This window comes from Hyperoodon ampullatus (genome assembly GCF_949752795.1).
Source record: "Hyperoodon ampullatus genome assembly, chromosome: 7".
Lineage (NCBI taxonomy): Eukaryota > Metazoa > Chordata > Mammalia > Artiodactyla > Ziphiidae > Hyperoodon > Hyperoodon ampullatus.
This window is the reverse complement of record NC_136920.1, coordinates 86529384-86547305: the sequence shown is the minus strand read 5'-3', so window position 1 is coordinate 86547305 and position 17922 is coordinate 86529384. Positions and strand designations below refer to the sequence as shown.

The following is a 17922-nucleotide window of genomic DNA, read 5'->3' as shown; positions in this document are numbered from 1 at the left end:
ATTTTAAAATCATAGAAGAAGACTATAATGGAAAACAAATACATTCTGAAGAGCACTGGCATTTTTCAAAGAGAAACTACTCCAAGATAGCTATTCTTATCTTAACTGTGTACACTCGCAATCCGGATGATGAAAATATCGTTCACAAAGAGTGCACTGTTCAGTGGTTCTGACAGATCTTATTTGAAGCTCTTTTTAGCAACTCTTTTCATGTTCTGAATGCTATATAACTTTTTTTTAATACTTATTAATTTATTTATTTGGCTGCACCAGGTCTCAGTTGCGGCACGCGGGATCTTTAGTTGCAGCATGTGGGATCTAGCTCCCTGACCAGGGATCAAACCCAGGCCCCCTGCACTGGGAATGCAGAGTCTTAGCCACTGGGTCACCAGGGAAGTTCCCTGAATGCTATATATCTTACCTACATATAAATAAGATTGGCTTATTTCTCCTTTTATTTACATTTTCTTCTGCTTGAAAAAGATTTGTATCTATTATTACCAAAAGTGTAGCAAGAACCAGTATCAATTCATGTCCATCTTTTGAATCACTAGTAAGATAGTTCACCTTTCTAACTGGAAATTAAAAACTGGCCTTATTTGTTTTTTTGATAAGAATTGTGGGGGTTTTCTTTAGTGTTAGATAAGAGTATTTTTATCTAAAATGACCTGTACCTGCCTGTACACCCAACCACAGACTTCAAAAGTGAAATGGTGATTGTACTTCCTCGTGTGGGACATTTCAAACTAATAAATTTTAAAACAGATAATTAAATCAAAAACCTACCATCTTCACATTACTTTTCAAAATGGAAGTACTATAACAAGTGCCAAGGAATACAAAAAGTTAAAATGGCACATCTTCAGGGGAGGGGTAATTTTAAACATTGTTATATTTATATAAATATAAATATATTATGGTGTGGGCATTGTAAAAGTCACGTGGATTCTTAAGACAGATACGAAATTTCAAAGACATTTAGAGCTACTTAACTCACATCTGACATCAGCTGTACCTCGACAGAGTGTTTGTGACTTACTAACCTACCATCGCTGGTTTTATTCCAGTTCAGTAAAAATGTATATAAATAATAAAATAGGGTTCTACTTACAAGATCCTTATTCTTTTTGTTTTCCCAGAAATATGCATTTAATTTGAAAGCAGTTAAGATAACAGATCAACTAAAATGGCTAGTGTATTTCAAAATATTCCTGATTTTGGTTATCAGTTCTTGCTAGGTTTGAATTACCACTAAATGGTGATGACATTTATTTATTGTACTTGACAGTACAGTGTATGTAATATTCAGCAGGTATTAATGCACAAATTGAAAAAAATAATATAACCTTTTGCTGATTTGCTATAATGGACAAGGTTTCCATGCTGACTACCTGAGGTTCCTTTAAAGATGACACGTTTGAGTCCAGCCTTTTCATGCCGCTGCCTGGTGAATAACTGCTGACATTCACACATGATGTGTAAGTTGCTATGTAGAATAGGTGACCACTGGTGACCGACCACCTTTATATTTGTATATGCAGACATCAAATAAAAGAATGATAAATCATTTCACACAGATAAAGCAGGCAGGTTGCAGCTGCAACCTGTTTTTTAGCCAAGTTTTGTCGAATGACTTCCTCTAAGCAAACACTGGCTGCTCCCTGCTGGACTGCTTTCCCTGCTACTACTCTCCAGTTCTCTACATTTTTGTGCAGGACTATAGCTCAAACGGTACTTCTGTTGCAGTAGCCTCCAGCAGTATACCCCCGTGTACAGTACCTGAAAGAGCAAACTATCAGAAGAACCCAGTATTTGCATTTACATTTGCACAAATCTTAATGACAATTTGCAAAATTCCTACACAGCACATTCAGCTTATTCTAAGGCAACTTTCAAGTTAACTGCCTAATTCCTGAGTGTCTATTCCATTTTCTCACCCACTGACTCTGCTTAACCATATATTTTTATATTTCTCTACACAGCTGGAGAGGAGAGGGGGGTAGCATATGAAGACTCAGAGGGAGTTTCTAAGTCAAATATATTCTATAGGTAATGACCAGAATATTGCCATAACTGTTATAACAAATGAACTGTATGTAACTGGATTTTTTAAAATCAGTCATTACTGCAGCACTGTTTTTATAAGTCTATTAGGTACATCTTATTGCCTTCTTAATTCATATTCAGAGGACTCAGGAGAAATAATGTTTTTCTTATTGTTGCCTATAGGTTTATTAAAATCTATATTTCATGGAATGAAGCTAATTATCTCACCTGAGAGATGGAAGACTAAAAAAGCATCTAAGGAATAAAACTACACCACAAAATGTTAACCATAAAAAGCTTGTAGAAGCATCAAAAGATTATCTAATAAAGCTGGAATCTGCTACTTGAAAACTTCAATATGTAATTTTATTTTACTGAGCCATACTCTGTGCACTGGTCCTACACTAACATCAGTGAGATGACCAGGTACATCAGTGAGATGACCAGGTACATCCATGGTATAATTTTATTTTTTTTAAAGGATTTAATCCAGTATTTATTCCACACTCATGATCCTTCTCTGTAATCAGAATACAAGTCATAAGAATAATCTATCAAATAATTTGCTGATAATCTTAAATAGTGCAGCATAGCATTACTTTAAATACTTCTCTGTTCTAGATTAAGTTTAAAACCTCAAACAGCAATCTTCATTATCAATAAAAAAAGTTTTCAATTTAAAAAAAGGACACTATATCAAGCTGTTTCATAATTTAAGTATTTTCCATTTATAAAAATGCTTTGGGGGCTTCCCTGGTGGCGCAGTGGTTGAGAGTCCGCCTGCCGATGCAGGGGGCGCGGGTTCGTGCCCCGGTCCGGGAGGATCCCACGTGCCGCGGAGCGGCTGGGCCCGTGAGCCATGGCCGCTGAGCCTGCGCGTCCGGAGCCTGTGCTCCGCGGCGGGAGAGGCCACAGCAGTGAGAAGCCCGCGTACCGCAAAAAAAAAAAAAAAAAAAAAAAAAAAAAAAAAAAAAAAAAAAATGCTTTGGAAGCTTGAGGCTTACATCTATTTCTCTACTCATCTGCCCCACCCTCTCCCAATTTCACGTTAGTATAGGGTTGCTGCAAGAATGCTAGGCTTTAGACATTAATTTCTCCTTTTATATAGTACTTTAAAATCTGAAAAACTCAAGAAAAGGATTACATGCCATGTATTTTTCCAAATAAAAAAGGAAAACTTAGTGAATAAATTTTAGTCATACTAACAGTGTCCCTTTGAGGTAGAATGCTAAAAGGACTTTTGATCAAATCACAGCCTAACTGAAACCTTTGCATCAGAAGCTAACTTCTCCTAAATTCTCTCTAAAGTTAACTGTGGAGAATATTAGGTTTGACATATTAACAAGAGCCTTCCAAGATAATATACAGTGGACAAGAATGTGAATCCTACAACTGCTGCCTTCATGTACACTGAAAGCATGTAATTCTCCTATAGTAGACATCCAAGATCCATTTTCAAAGTTTTTAGCATTCTATTATGAAAAGCACAGCCATGCTAACTTCAGTACATAAACCATAATCCCACACCTACAAAACAAAAATAGAATTAGTGGCAGTTTATTGCCTTATACAAATTTGACCAACATGGCAACCATGCCAAAGGAATTAAAACATTTTCAGGACGTATGTACAGACTGTACATCTCAAAAACAATTAAACAATAAAATGCAAGAATAATCTGTGCATCATGTATCAAACTCAACAGTTGGGTGAAAACATCAATGCCATAAATGGGATTACAAAGGCACTTCCCTACACAAAAGAGGAAATGAAAATGCAGCCTACAGGGAGCTTGAAGAGTGTGTAACTACTACACCATCTCAACTTGGGAGGAAAAAAAAAAGCAGATTTAATCCAACATTTATAGGATTCAATGTGATCCACCTTTACAAAAAATTTTCACACACTCTCTTTGCTTTTATGTTGTCTTTCTTGGCTCTCTGGTTCTATACTTTGGCTCCTTCAGCGATCATGTTTGTCAGACTGGTCCCTACCATCACTGATCTCAGTGATCTCGTTTGTGGGAACGTTCTTTGCTTCTGCTACGCTTCCTAGATTTTTCTTTGCTGTGGCTATGTTCCCGTTTTCTTGATTTTTCAACACTGTCAGTTCTTCCTTGACTGCCACTTCTACTCCATTTGATTTTTCTTTACTTTCATTTTTATGTTTACTTGATTTCTCTTTGCTACTGCTTCCACTTCGCTTCCCCACATTTCTACTCCTACTCCTACGCTTCCTTTCTTGGAATCTTTTTTGTCATCTCTATGCCGCCTACCATCTTTGTCCTCTTTATATTTCTTTTCTTCTACCTCACCCCTACTTCTCCATTCCTTGGACCGTTCTCTTGACCTCTCCTTTTTTCAGTCATTACCTCCTTCCTTATCATAGTCACAATCTCATCTTCTACCTCTCTCATTTTCTTTCTCTCTTTCCCGATCCCTGTCCCTTTTATCCCCTTTCCTATCACGACTTCAACTACGGCTTCTATGTCTTTCCCTACTCCTGCTATGCCTGCCTTCCAGCCCCCGATCAATATTTCGGGATCTTCGCCTTTCTTTGGCTTCACGCACTGGTCGCTGGCGTTCTTTCTCTCTTTCTAATTCTCAGTCAAAACTAGACGACCCTTGGCCCTCCTGACGATGGTTTCTACTTCTGGATCTTCTTGGGGACCTCCGTGGACTCAGTGATCTCCTTGGAGACGCTGAATGCCTACGTTCAACATGTCTGTCTATTTCCTCAGCGCTTTCCTTTCCATCTTTCTTGATTTTTCTTGGCCACGTTTTAATCTGTTGATCAATATTCTTCTGACCTGGAACCGGAATTGGTTGTGCCAAGTAAATAAATAAATAAATATACTAAAAAAAAAAAAAAAAAACAGTTACAGAGCTTCAAAAATATTGATCCTAAAAATGTTTTAATCTCTAAAAGCAGAAATTATGTCACTTTCTCATGTTCATAACTTCTAATACTATATTATTTTTTATTTTTCTTTAACATCTTTATTGGAGTATAATTGCTTTATAATGGTGTGTTAGTTTCTGCTGTATAACAAAGTGAATCAGCTATACATATACATATATCCCCATATCTACTCCCTCTTGCATCTCTCTCCCACCCTCCCTATCTAATACTATTTTAAATAACGCATTAATTCAAAATACACCTGCTTTTTAAAATAAAAAGCGTAAAACAAATTGACTGGATTTTATGACAACTGGATAGATTTAAAATATGTTAGTTAATACTGTCGAATACCTTTGGAAAATTAGAAACATCACAACTATCAAAATACAAAAACCTATGCACTCACAGCAACCCATGCATATACTATTATATAATATTATCTACCATTTATTATGTACAAACTATATGATACAAATATCTTCTTAATTCATACATCAACCCCGTAAGGTAGCTAGATAATTTTATACCCATTTTACTCATTAGGTAAACAGGCTCAAGAAAGTTAAAAAACTTGTGCAAAATTATAATACTAGTAAGAAAGAATTCAAATTTAAGTATGACTTACATTAGTTTTATACACTAAGGCATGCTGGGTTTCCTAATGATCCCAAAGAGCATTCTGGTGTTTGCAACATTTGTTTTTCACTTAGCCATTCATTCATTCATTTATTTATTTTTATAAGTTTATGCATTTTATTATTTTCGGCTGCGCTGGGTCTTCGTTACTGCACACAGCCTTTCTCTAGTTGTGGCGGGCGGGGACTACTCTTCGTTGTGGTGTGCAGAGTTCTCATTGCGGGGGCTTCTCTTGTCGCAGAGCATGGGCTCTAGGCACGCGGGCTTCAGTAGTTGTGGCACGTGGGCTCAGCAGTTGTGGCTCGTGGGCTCTAGAGCACAGGCTCAGTAGTTGTGGCGCACAGGCTTAGTTGCTCCATGGCATGTGGGATCTTCCCGGACCAGGGCTCGAACCCATGTCCCCTGCACTGGCAGGCGGATTCTTAACCACTGCCCCACCAGGGAAGTCCCTCACTTAGCCATTTAAATTCAACATAGTTCTCTGATGTTTAGAACTGAGAGTTTGAACCTTTGTCAAAAAGATCTAGAGCTGAAATTCAGCTCTTTAAGATTGAAAACTTCTAGATACTATAAGACCTAAAAAATTGTATTTCTGAAAAGAATCACACAAGATGAAGACCACACTGTTAACCAGAGAGTTACAAAATCCATCAGCTACTAAATAATTTGTAAGGATCAAACAATTTTTGTCAGCCCTCAAGTTTAGCATAGACAATGTCATAAGAAAGATAATTCACAGCTAGAGGCAAAGAAACTTCTAAAGACTATATCCTCTATACCACCAAGTACGATCTTAAGCAAAAGCTGCTTGGATATCCTATTATAATCCTATGGTTCCCTAGTTGTTCCTTTTCTTAAATATTTCATATTTTCATTTTGCCTGCTCCAGTACATAGCTGATAATAAGTAAATGTTGATGAAAATAGTAAATTTCAGATTTAAAGAAATATAAATCCCCTTTTGCTTATAAATCATTCATCCATTAAACTAATATTTACTGGCCATTTACTAAGTCCTAGCTGGTAGGAATACTCCAAAAAACAAAATCCCTGCTCTCTTGGAGTTTACATCCTAATGGGGAAGACAAATGTTCTTAAAAGATGTATTTGTTGGGTAGCGATAAGTGCATAAAGCCTATTAAAGGGAACGGAGAATGCCTGCTTTACACTAGGTAACCAGAGAAGCCTCTGTGAGGAGGTGACCTGTGAACAGAGACCTGAATAAACGGAGTGAATTACGTGGGTACCTGTGGAAAGCCCATCTGGGCAGGGGGATCCACAAGTGCAAAGACCCTGGGGCAAGAGCAGCTTGATGGCTAGGGTGTGCAATAGAGTATCAGTGGAATGACAGGAGAAAAGGCTCCAGAAATAGGGTCAGACCTTGCAGGGCTTTCCAAGTTGTACTAAGAAGACCTGAAATAGGAATCTACTAAGGTTTCTGTGAAAGAGGAATATGGCCTTGCTTATATTAAAGAGGTTTAACCCAGCTGCTATATAAAGACTAGTTCTGAGCTGGACACAAATCAAACAAGGAGACCAGTTTAGGGCTGTTGCCTTGGTCTAGTCAAGGAGGTAATGGTGATTTTGAGCTAGAGTGGGAGCAATGGAGAAAGTGAGAAATGCCCCAAGCCAAGATCTATTTTGAGGGTAGGGACAACAGAGTTTGCTGATATAGTGGGTATGAGCTGGAGAAAAAGCAGAGTCACATTTGACCCCAAAGACTTTGATGTTTCAAGGTAATTTTCAATTTTCTCAATCACAGTTCTGACTAATCCTAACTCTTCCCATAAACTTAGGTAAAATCAATTCACCCTGAATCTCTCATCTTAAGGCCAAACAATCACGGAATTTATTCACAGTCCCTTTGAGGACACAGAGCACCTTTATATTAAAGGATTCTTCCTTCTAACTTTTATACCCTCTCAGGAATAACTCCTAACAACAAAGCCAAGTAATGCAGCCTTTGCCCTTTCATGTCCTTTCTTTTCCACCCTCTTCTCATTTCTCATGACCCAGTAAGAAAAAAAGCTGCACAGTGAGGAAGCACTGAGTGAAAACTGCAGCAATGGTCTTTCTTCAATCAATGACTTCCCAGGCAGCTGGGTTTACTAATCATCTCCTGTTCCGCCAACACCACGTATCTACAGAAGTTACTAACCCGTGCGTTCATGCAGGCTTAATGTCACTCTGATACAAAGACAGGCGAGATTTAATATAACCAGCTGCCTTTTCAGAGAACTTATTTTAAACACATGCACACATGTGTTTAACACATATCTAACAAACACAATTAAGACTTTTCAATAGTGCAATAAAATGTTATCTCCATAATTTTTAAAAGCCCCGGCATATTATATACCTTGTTGGTTAGTACACACTGACTTTCCTCTTTCCTGTGTGTTCTTTCTACCTCTAGCTTTTGCCCTTTCCAAAATCATATTCTTCTGTAGCAAATATTTTTTGTGAGCATTTACTCTGTATTAAGACCTGTAGTAAGCACTCCACTGCATAATGTCATTTATTTATCACAACAGCTCTCTAAGTACTATCATTACCACCACTTTGCAGATGAGTAAACCCGTGTTTGATCAGATTACCAAGAGTGACAGAGCCAGGAGGTGTCCCCGTACTGAAGGCTCCACAGTTCATGCTCCTACCTACCATTAACTAGCTCTTAGTCCATCTAGGAAACCTTCCTAAAATACAAATTGAATGATATCAGTTCCTGCTCAAATAAAATACCTCCAAGTGTTTTCAAACGCCTACAAAATAGAGTACAAACTCCTTCGCACATTAGCCCTAACATCATCTCCAATTAATCCTCCTCATTCCCCACATTACTGCCAACACACACTACTGGCCATTTTCCAAATATGTTCCATACTATTCCACCTGTGTTGTTCTCACATTAATCCATCAAGCCAGCCTCAATCTGCTGACACCAAGCCACCTCTCTAAAATCCAACTCAAATGCCACACTTCCTGAAATTTTTTTCCCAAAAACTTACAAGACATACACACACAATTTTTTTTTAAATAGATTTTTCCCTCTTGGAGACCCCACAGCATTTCGTAGTTTTTCAGGCAACTATCATTCTACCTTGTTCGTACAAATTTCTGCTCTCACCTCTCAGACTACATAAATTCCAGGGCAGGGACTGTTTTTTGTAATCTTCATTTCCTACATATCACCTGCACATAAAATGTCTGTAGAATTAATTCTGGGCGTAAAACTTAAGTTTTTAAAGATGCAGGTCCCACTTGCCAGTTATACTAGTTGAGATTACTATCTTAAGATTTAACTTTCAGATAACCAACCCCATCAAATATCAATACCTAAACCAAGTTGTTTAATTCTTAAGCTGTAAGCACATTCTCCCCATTTATAGCTAGTCAACAAGAGCAAACTCTTCCCTACTCTGAAGGGAGCATATAACATCATGATAGAAGTGGAAATAATTGGACACCATTAAGTTCATAAAGTATTTCTTTACAGATTTTAATTTTACATTTTCTATATATGAATAATATAATATATTCTTGAAAATATATCTATGCGATATACCTTAAATACAGGAATTGCAATAGTAGCAATCTAGCTTTTATAATATTAATAATACAAACTAACCCTGAAATACCACTTAAATTCACTAAGTGCTACCAGAAGTAACTGTTTCTAATGATGTGACAGAAAAAAGTTTTTCTTAGTATAATTTAAATGCCTCCTTTAAAGAGCAGCAAAGAACGTGCAGTCATTGTTAACCTACCATACCACAGCTCTACTTGGAACCCTGAGGCCAACTAGTTCCACCATGTGTCACATTCCTGTCACCTCCCTTGATCACTGCCCCTCCAGGCAAGCTCTTGCAACATACCAAGAGTGTACCTCCTCCTAGCCCTATACAGGGCTACAGTTGTAGGAACTCAATATCACAAACAAACAACTGAGGGACTGGGACTGTTAAAGACAGTCACTGTATGAAATAAAATACACTGTTCAGTAAACAGTAATTTCCAAAATTATTTCTAACTACCTACAAATATGTATAAAAAGAAGTCTAGATTGATCTTCCTGAATATTAATGAGTTACTTTTGAGTATTAAGATTTTAGATATACCCTCCATACCACCAGGTTTTTTACAATGAGCATATATAATTTTTTTAAGGAATAAAGTGACTCTTTTAAAATGAAGAGTATTCAGCTCCAGACCCACCCCCACTAAGAGCACACACAAACCCACATTCTCCCATGACAGTTTCATTCACTTCAGGCTTTATCTACCATTTCTGTAGACATGATTACAAATCTATATTCTTAACATCTCTGGCCACCCCTATTCCCTACTCCCCAAGTCCCAGTTTCCCACTGGGACTTATAAAATATATAAATGTTTATAAAATGCCACTTGTCCACATACACTAGCACACCCTCTTTTCTGTAAAATGGAGATAATAACAGTACCTTTCTCAAGTTGTTGTGAGAAATAAATGAAATTATATGTATATTAAAGTAGTATCTGGCATATATAAAGCACGCAAATTTAGCTGCTACTGCTGTTGTGTTTTATTATTATTGATGAGTAGTTCTCTCACTTCTTGGAGTCCTTTATGTAATTATGCTAGGCATTATGTTGGGTGAGTGGGAGACTCACTTAGCCATTTAAATTCAACATAGTTCTCTGATGTTTAGAACTGAGAGTTTGAACCTTTGTCAAAAAGATCTAGAGCTGAAATTCACTTTAAGATTGAAAACTTCTAGATACTATAAGACCTAAAAAATTGCATTTCTGAAAAGAATCACACAAGATGAAGACCACACTGTTAACCAGAGAGTTACAAAATCCATCAGCTACTAAATAATTTGTAAGGATCAAACAATTTTTGTCAGCCCTCAAGTTTAGCATAGACAATGTCATAAGAAAGATAATTCACAGCTAGAGGCAAAGAAACTTCTAAAGACTATATCCTCTATACCACCAGGTACGATCTTAAGCAAAAGCTGCTTGGATATCCTATTATAATCCTATGGTTCCCTAGTTGTTCCTTTCCTTAAATATTTCATATTTTCATTTTGCCTGCTCCAGTACATAGCTGATAATAAGTAAATGTTGATGAAAATAGTAAATTAAAGACAAAGAAAAATTATTGAAAGCAGCAAGGGAAAAATGACAAATAACATACAAGGGAACTCCCATAAGGTTAACAGCTGATTTCTCAGCAGAAACTCTACAAGCAGAAGGGAGTGGCATGATATACTTAAAGTGATTAAAGGGAAGAACCTACAACAAAGATTACTCTACCCTGCAAGGATCTCATTCAGACTTGATGGAGAAATCAAAAGCTTTACACACAAGCAAAAGCTAAGAGAATTCAGCACCACCAAACCAGCTCTACAACAAATGCTAAAGGAACTTCTCTAAGTGGGAAACAAAAGAGAAGAACAGGACCTACAAAAACAAACCGAAAACAATTAAGAAAATGGTCATAGGAACATACATATCGATAATTACCTTAAACATAACGGGATTAAATGCTCCAACCAAAAGACACAGTATTGCTGAATGGATACAAAAAAAAGACCCACATATATGCTGTCCACAAGAGACCCACTTCAGACCTAGGGACACATACAGACTGAAAGTGAGGGGACGGAAAAAGATATTCCATGCAAATGGAAATCAAAAGAAAGCTGGAGTAGCAATACTCATATCAGATAAAATAAACTTTAAAATAAAGAATGTTACAAGAGACAAGGAAGGACACTACATAATGATCAAGGGATCAATCCAAGAAGAAGATATAACAATTATAAATATATATATACCCAACATAGAAGCACCTCAATACGTAAGGAAACTGCTAACAGCTATAAAAGATGAAATCTACTGTAACACAATAATAGGGGGAGACTTTAACACCTCACTTACACCAATGGACAGATCATCCAGACATAAAATTAATAAGGAAACACAAGCTTCAAATGACACACTAGAACAGATAGATTTAATTGATATTTATACGACATTCCATCCAAAAGCAGCAGATTACACTTTCTTCTCAAGTGTTCTCGGAACATTCTCCAGGATAGATCACATCTTGGGACACAAATCAAGCCTCAGTAAATTTAAGAAAAGTGAAATCATATCAAGCATCTCTTCTGACCACAACGCTATGAGATTAGAAATGAATTACAGGGGGAAAAAATGTAAAAAACACAAACACATGGAGGCTAAACAATATGTTACTAAATAACCAAGAGTTCACTGAAGAAATCAAAGAGGAAATCAAAAAATATGTAGAGGGCTTCCCTGGTGGCGCAGTGGTTGAGAGTCCACCTGCCAATGCAGGGGACGTGGGTTCGTGCCCCGGTCCGGGAAGATCCCGCATGCCACAGAGCGGCTGGGCCCGTGAGCCATGGCCGCTGAGCCTGTGCGTCCGGAGCCTGTGCTCCGCAATGGGAGAGGCCACAACAGTGAGAGGCCCGCGTACCGCAAAAAAAAATAAAAAAAGACGTAGAGACAAATGACAATGAACACACGACGATCCAAAACCTATGGGATGCAGCAAAAGCAGTTCTAAGAGGGAAATTTAGAGCAATACAAGCCTACCTCAAGAAACAAGAAAAATCTCAAATAAACAATCTAAACTTATACCTAAAGGAAGTAGAGAAAGAAGAACAAACAAAACCCAAAGTCAGCAGAAGAAAAGAAATCATAAAGAGCAGACCAGAAATAAATGAAATAGAAACAAAGAAAAGAACAGCAAAGATTAATAAAATTAAAAGCTGGTTCTTGGAGAAGATAAACAAAGTTGATAAACCATTAGCCAGACTAATCAAGAAAAAGAGGGAGAGGACTCAAATCAATAAAATTAGAAATGAAAAAGGAGAAGTTACAACAGACACCACAGAAATACAAAGCATCCTAAGAGACTACTACAAGCAACTCTATGCCAATAAAATGGACAACTTGGAAGAAACAGACAAATTCTTAGAAAGGTATAACCTTCCAAGACTGAACCAGGAAGAAATAGAAAATATGAACACACCAATCACAAGTAATGAAATTGAAACTGTGATTAAAAATCTTCCAACAGGGGCTTCCCTGGTGGCATAGTGGTGGAGAGTCCGCCTGCCAATGCAAGGGACACGGGTTTGTGCCCCGGTCCGAGAGGATCCCACATGCCGCGGAGCGGCCGGGTCCATGAGCCATGGCAGCTGGGCCTGCGTGTCCGGAGCCTGTGCTCCACAATGGGAGAGGCCACATCAGTGACAGGCTCGCACACCGAAAAAAAAAAAAATCTTCCAACAAACAAAAGTCCAGGACCAGATGGCTTCACAGGTGAATTCTATCAAACATTTAGAGAAGAGCTAACACCCATCCTTCTAAAACTCTTCCAAAAAATTGCAGAGGAAGGAACATTCCCAAACTCATTCTATGAGGCCACCATCACCCTGATACCAAAACCAGACAAAGATACTACAAAAAAAGAAAATTACAAACCATTATCACTAATGAATATAGATGCAAAAATCCTCAACACAATACTAGCAAACGGAATCCAACAACACATTAAAAGGATCATACACTATGATCAAGTGGGATTTATCCCAGGGATGCAAGGGTTCTTCAATATACGCAGATCAATCAATGTGATATACCATATTAACAAACTGAAGAATAAAAACCATATAATCATCTCAATAGATACAGAAAAAGCTTTTGACAAAATTCAACACCTATTTATGATAAAAACTCTCCAGAAAGTGGGCACACAGGGAAACTACCTCAACATAATAAAGGCCATATATGACAAACCCACAGCACACATCATTCTCAATGGTGAAAAACTGAAAGCATTTCCTCTAAGATCAGGAACAAGACAAGGATGTCCACTCTCGCCACTATTATTCAACGAAGTTTTGGAAGTCCTAGCCATGGCAATCAGAGAAGAAAAAGAAATAAAAGGAATCCAAATTGGAAAAGAAGAAGTTAAACTGTCACTGTTTGCTGATGACATGATACGACACATAAAGAATCCTAAAGATGCCACCAGAAAACTACTAGAGCTAATCCATGAATTTGGTAAAGTTGCAGGATACAAAATTAATGCACAGAAATCTCTTGCATTCCTATACACTAATGATGAAAAATCTGAAAGAGAAATTAAGGGAACACTCCCATTTACCACTGCAACAAAAAGAATAAAATACCTAGGAATAAACCTACCTAGAGAGACAAAAGACCTGTATGCAGAAAACTATAAGACACTGATGAAAGAAATTAAAGATGATACCAACAGATGGAGAGATATACCATGTTCCTGAATTGGAAGAATCAATATTGTGAAAATGACTATACTACCCAAAGCAATCTACAGATTCAATGCAATCCCTATCAAATTACCAATGGCATTTTTTACGGAACTAGAACAAAAAATCTTAAAATTTGTATGGAGGCACAAAAGACTCTGAATAGCCAAAGCAGTCTTGAGGGAAAAAAATGGAGCTGGAGGAATCAGACTCCCAGACTTCAGACTGTACTACAAAGCTACAGTAATCAAGACAATATGGTACTGGCACAAAAACAGAAACATAGATCAATGGAACAGGATAGAAAGCCCAGAGATAAACCCACACACCTATGGTCAACTAATCTATGACAAAGGAGGCAAGGATATACAATAGAGAAAAGACAGTCTCTTCAATAAGTGGTGCTGGGAAAACTGGACAGCTACATGTAAAAGAATGAAATTAGAACCCTCCCTAACACCATACACAAAAATAAACTCAAAATGGATTCAAGACCTAAATGTAAGACCAGACACTATAAAATTCTTACAGGAAAACATAGGAAGAACACTCTTTGACATAAATCACAGCAAGGTATTTTTTGATCCACCTCCTAGAGTAATAGAAATAAAAACAAAAATAAACAAATGGGACCTAATGAAACTTCAAAGCTTTTGCACAGCAAAGGAAACCATAAACAAGACAAAAAGACAACCCTCAGAATGGGAGAAAATATTTTCAAACGAATCAACGGACAAAGGATTAATCTCCAAAATATATCAACAGCTCATGCAGCTCAATATTAAAAAAACAAACAACCCAATCCAAAAATGGGCAGAAGACCTAGAGACATTTCTCCAAAGAAGACATACAGATGGCCAAGAAGCACAAGAAAAGATGCTCAACATCACTAATTATTAGAGAAATGCAAATCAAAACTACAGTGAGGTATCACCTCACACCAGTTAGAATGGGTATCAACAGAAAATCTACAAACAACAAATGCTAGAGAGGGTGTGGAGAAAAGGGAACCCTCTTGCACTGTTGGTGGGAATGTAAATTGATACAGCCACTATGGAGAACAGTATGGAGGTTTCTTAAAAAACTAAAAATAGAATTACCATATGATCCAGCAATCCCACTACTGGGCATATACCCAGAGAAAACCATAATTCAAAAAGACACATGCACCCCAATGTTCATTGCAGTGCTATCTACAATAGTCAGGTCATGGAAGCAACCTAAATGCCCATCGACAGACGAATGGATAAAGAAGATGTGGTACGTATATACAATGGAATATTACTCAGCCGTATAAAAGAATGAAATTGGGTCATTTGTAGAGACGTGGATGGATCTAGAGACTGTCATACAGAGTGAAGTAAGTCAGAAAGAGAAAAACAAATATCGTATATTAACGCATGTATGTGGAACCTAGAAAAATGGTGCAGATGAACCAGTTTGCAGGGCAGAACTAGAGACACAGATGTAAAGAACAAACGTATGGACACCAAGGGGGGAAAGCGGCGTGGAGTGGGGGTGGGGGTGGAATGAACTGGGAGATTGGGATTGACATGTATACACTGAGATGTGTACAAAACTGATGACTAATAAGAACCTGCTGTATAAAAAAATAAATAAAATAAAATTTAAAAATTAAGGAAAAAAAGGTTAAAATGCTAAAAAAGAAAAAACAAAAAATACTGTTATCACTATTACTCGTTTCTCCACATACTTATAAAATCCTGGCTGAATCTTCCCTCTCCTCCTTTTCTTGTGCTCCACACCCCAAACAATACGCTGATGACTCAGGCTGTAGTGACCTATGACCCCAAGGTTCCTTCTGCTCTATCTGTGCTTCGACACACCCTCGTGTACTTCTGTACTGTGTGCCTACTATGTACCACCTGCTGTGCAAGGCATAGTGTACAGTGAGTAAAGCTGACATGGTCTCTGCCCTCCTGGAGCCTGGAGTCCACTGCCTCTCTCACAGTCATTTAGCCAACCAAGATAATAGGGCAACACAGTGCCACTCAGATTACCTCTTACAACAAATGCTGTAGTGCAAGGATGACAATAATACACTAAATTATATAAGGAAAATAATAGGATGCCATTAAGATAAGGGACAAAGTCAAAAGAGAACCATTCTGAAATTCATTAAAAACAACAGAAAATTTCCTAGAAAACCTATAATGAGTCAAACAACTACAAGGTTAAAAATATAAAGACACGGGCTTCCCTGGTGGCGCAGTGGTTGAGAGTCCACCTGCCAATGAAAGGGACGCAGGTTTGTGCCCCAGTCCGGGAAGATCCCACATGCCGTGGAGCGGCTGGGCCCGTGAACCATGGCTGCTGAGCCTGTGTGTCCGGAGCCTGTGCTCCGCAACGGGAGAGGCCACAGCAGTGAGAGGCCTGCATACTGAAAAAAAAAAAATATATATATATATATATATATATATATATAAAGACACTACTGAGACAAAAAAAAAAAAAAAAACACTGACCACTGACCAATCTACAAGGTAAAAAATCAGATACGGGTATGAAAGAACAACATATTCCAACATATTTTTTTAGCTTTTTAGAAAAAAGATCATATAATGGAAAATATGTATATCAGAGTGGAAATGAACTCAGAGGGCTCAATTCTAAAGGATTTCATACATTTATAAAAAGCACTGAATTGGCATTAATATTGAAATTTTTATTACTAGTAGATACTCAAGAAAAGAGGTGCTCATGCCAAACCATAAGTGCAGGCTCCCAGCTGAGACCCTGCTGCTGACTCAGAGTCACATGAGCAGAGTGGTTTCCCAAAGCACACTCATTTTCTACCACACGAAAATCTATCCCAAACTGTTTTTCACTCTGTGGCATTCTTGAAGGGTTGCAATTTAAGAGGAAGACTATAAGAAGAAACATAGCCAGCTATACATGATATCAAATGTATTCCTTTGAGAAATATGACTAAATAAGGAAACAAATGAACTAACAGGAACACCTGATACCTATCCAAACCTCTCAGCCCTTTAAAGAAATTGTTCCCTTTTTTTGTACTGAAGTATAATTGATTTATAGTATTATATTAGTTTCAGGTGTACAGCATCATGGTTCAGTATTTTTATAGATTATATTCCACCTAGTTATTATAAAATAATGGCTATATTTCCCTGTGCTATACAATCTATGCTTGTTGCTCATCTATTTTATACACATTAGTTTGTACCTCTTAATCCCATACCCCTATCTTGCCCCTCCCCTTTTCTTTCTCCCCACCGGTAACCACTGATTTGTCTTCTATACCTGTGAGTCTGTTTGTTTTGTTACAGACATTCATTTGTTTTATTTTTTAGATTCCACATATAAGTGATAACATATAGTATCTGTCTTTCTCTGTCTGACTTATTTCACTAAGCATAATACTCTCTAGGTCCATCTGGGTTGCTGCAAATGGCAGAATTTTATTGTTTTTTATGGCTGAGTAGTATTCCATTGTATACACATACCACAGCTTCTTTATCCATTCATCATCTGTTGATGGACACTTGGGTTGCTGCAAATGGCAGAATTTTATTGTTTTTTATGGCTGAGTAGTATTCCATTGTATATACATACCACAGCTTCTTTATCCATTCATCATCTGTTGATGGACACTTGGGTTGCTTCCATACCTTGACTATTATACAAAACGCTGTTGTGAACACTGGGGTGCATGTATCTTTTTGAATTAGTGTTTTTAAAAATTGCTTCCTTGTATGAAAACATCAGATGCAGCAATACCAGAGACAGCAATGTTGGTGCTTCTCAAGTCCAATGTATTTAGGACGAGACCCTACTTTGCCACCTCACCAGCTGATATCAATCAATCTTCCTTTTTAAGCTTGTGATACCTCCTCTGCACAACAGGGAAAAGCAGATGTCTGTATTTTCTATTGTATGTCTAACAAATGTGTAAGAAGAATACAATCGTTAACTGCTTTGAGAATTTTATGTTGATGTCTATTTTCCCTAATTATCTTATGTCACTGAAATATAGCCTCTGA

At 37.5% G+C, this 17922-nt stretch overlaps 1 pseudogene across 1 annotated transcript in view; it reads right to left on the bottom strand.

Moving 5' to 3' along the window:
* Nucleotides 1–3945: 3945 nt before the first annotated feature.
* Nucleotides 3946–17922, bottom strand: part of LOC307055650 — a 45408-nt pseudogene continuing 31431 nt past the window's right edge. The window contains exon 2 of the transcript in view: nt 3946–4901. The product of the transcript in view is annotated as an uncharacterized misc_RNA (transcript). The remainder of the gene's footprint in view (nt 4902–17922) is intronic.